The 2,500-nt window shown below is 45.2% G+C and overlaps 4 non-coding genes across 4 annotated transcripts; all 4 read left to right on the top strand.

The window, feature by feature from the left end:
* Positions 1-329: 329 nt before the first annotated feature.
* On the top strand, positions 330-448 carry LOC123415669. The gene has a single exon (XR_006615375.1). It is a non-coding gene; the product is annotated as a 5S ribosomal RNA (ribosomal RNA).
* A 513-nt stretch (positions 449-961) lies between these two features.
* Positions 962-1,080, top strand: LOC123415603. Its single transcript, XR_006615313.1, has one exon. It is a non-coding gene; the product is annotated as a 5S ribosomal RNA (ribosomal RNA).
* A 392-nt stretch (positions 1,081-1,472) lies between these two features.
* LOC123415668 lies at positions 1,473-1,591 on the top strand. Its single transcript, XR_006615374.1, has one exon. It is a non-coding gene; the product is annotated as a 5S ribosomal RNA (ribosomal RNA).
* Positions 1,592-2,105: 514 nt separating this feature from the next.
* LOC123415602 lies at positions 2,106-2,224 on the top strand. Its single transcript, XR_006615312.1, has one exon. It is a non-coding gene; the product is annotated as a 5S ribosomal RNA (ribosomal RNA).
* Positions 2,225-2,500: the final 276 nt, after the last annotated feature.

The following is a 2,500-nucleotide window of genomic DNA, read 5'->3' as shown; positions in this document are numbered from 1 at the left end:
TCGTTTTCTTATTTTTGACGTTTACTAGTTTTCTTATTTTTGACGTTTGTGATATGTTTTAGCTTGCCCCTCCCGTGTCCATTGCCACATTTGCCTCGAGAACGGAGACGAGTTTAACACAAGAATTACACCGCTCCCTCTCTACCCCGACAACACGAGCACCGCCACGACCTCTGTGACTTTTCCCACCGCGCATGACACCCAACGACTAGTAGTAGTAGTAGTAGTAGTAGTAGTAATAGTAGTAGTAGTAGTACTAGTAGTAGTACTAGTACTAGTACTAGTAGTAGTAGGGGCAAGCATAAGGAACAAATAGATAGTTGCATGTCGGATGCGATCATACCAGCACTAAAGCACCGGATTCCATCAGAACTCCGAAGTTAAGCGTGCTTGGGCGAGAGTAGTACTAGGATGGGTGACCTCCTGGGAAGTCCTCGTGTTGCACTCCCGTTTTTAAATATATTTTTGCGCCACGTGACAAGAATGACGCGGGACCATGATCTATATGACCTCGTTTTCTTTTTTTTTGACGTTTACTAGTTTTCTTATTTTTGACGTTTGTGATATGTTTTAGCTTGCCCCTCCCGTGTCCTTTTTAAATATATTTTTGCGCCACGTGACAAGGATGACGCGGGACCGTGATCTATATGACCTCGTTTTCTTTTTTTTGACGTTTACTAGTTTTCTTATTTTTGACGTTTGTGATATGTTTTAGCTTGCCCCTCCCGTGTCCATTGCCACATTTGCCTCGAGAACGGAGACGAGTTTAACACAAGAATTTCACCGCTCCCTCTCTAACCCGACAACACGAGCACCGCCACGACCTCTCTGACTTTTCCCACCGCGCATGACACCCAACGACTAGTAGTAGTAGTAGCAGTAGTAGCAGTAGTAGCAGTAGTAGCAGTAGTAGCAGTAGTAGTAGGGGCAAGCATAAGGAACAAATAGATAGTTGCATGTCGGATGCGATCATACCAGCACTAAACCACCGGATCCCATTAGAACTCTGAAGTTAAGCGTGCTTGGGCGAGAGTAGTACTAGGATGGGTGACCTCCTGGGAAGTCCTCGTGTTGCATTCCCCTTTTTAAATATATTTTTGCGCCACATGACAAGGATGACACGGGACCGTGATCTATATGACCTCGTTTTCTTATTTTTGACGTTTACTAGTTTTCTTATTTTTGACGTTTGTGATATGTTTTAGCTTGCCCCTCCCGTGTCCATTGCCACATTTGCCTCGAGAACGGAGACGAGTTTAACACAAGAATTACACCGCTCCCTCTCTACCCCGACAACACGAGCACCGCCACGACCTCTGTGACTTTTCCCACCGCGCATGACACCCAACGACTAGTAGTAGTAGTAGTAGTAGTAGTAGTAGTAATAGTAGTAGTAGTACTAGTAGTAGTACTAGTACTAGTACTAGTAGTAGTAGGGGCAAGCATAAGGAACAAATAGATAGTTGCATGTCGGATGCGATCATACCAGCACTAAAGCACCGGATTCCATCAGAACTCCGAAGTTAAGCGTGCTTGGGCGAGAGTAGTACTAGGATGGGTGACCTCCTGGGAAGTCCTCGTGTTGCACTCCCGTTTTTAAATATATTTTTGAGCCACGTGACAAGAATGACGCGGGACCGTGATCTATATGACCTCGTTTTCTTTTTTTTTGACGTTTACTAGTTTTCTTATTTTTGACGTTTGTGATATGTTTTAGCTTGCCCCTCCCGTGTCCTTTTTAAATATATTTTTGCGCCACGTGACAAGGATGACGCGGGACCGTGATCTATATGACCTCGTTTTCTTTTTTTTTGACGTTTACTAGTTTTCTTATTTTTGACGTTTGTGATATGTTTTAGCTTGCCCCTCCCGTGTCCATTGCCACATTTGCCTCGAGAACGGAGACGAGTTTAACACAAGAATTTCACCGCTCCCTCTCTAACCCGACAACACGAGCACCGCCACGACCTCTCTGACTTTTCCCACCGCGCATGACACCCAACGACTAGTAGTAGTAGTAGCAGTAGTAGCAGTAGTAGCAGTAGTAGCAGTAGTAGCAGTAGTAGTAGCGGCAAGCATAAGGAACAAATAGATAGTTGCATGTCGGATGCGATCATACCAGCACTAAACCACCGGATCCCATTAGAACTCTGAAGTTAAGCGTGCTTGGGCGAGAGTAGTACTAGGATGGGTGACCTCCTGGGAAGTCCTCGTGTTGCATTCCCCTTTTTAAATATATTTTTGCGCCACATGACAAGGATGACACGGGACCGTGATCTATATGACCTCGTTTTCTTATTTTTGACGTTTACTAGTTTTCTTATTTTTGACGTTTGTGATATGTTTTAGCTTGCCCCTCCCGTGTCCATTGCCACATTTGCCTCGAGAACGGAGACGAGTTTAACACAAGAATTACACCGCTCCCTCTCTACCCCGACAACACGAGCACCGCCACGACCTGTGTGACTTTTCCCACCGCGCATGACACCCAACGACTAGT

This window comes from Hordeum vulgare, unplaced genomic scaffold, assembly GCF_904849725.1.
Source record: "Hordeum vulgare subsp. vulgare unplaced genomic scaffold, MorexV3_pseudomolecules_assembly, whole genome shotgun sequence".
NCBI lineage: Eukaryota > Viridiplantae > Streptophyta > Magnoliopsida > Poales > Poaceae > Hordeum > Hordeum vulgare.
Note: the sequence above shows the minus strand (reverse complement) of the source record. Positions and strands in the feature narration are given on the sequence as shown.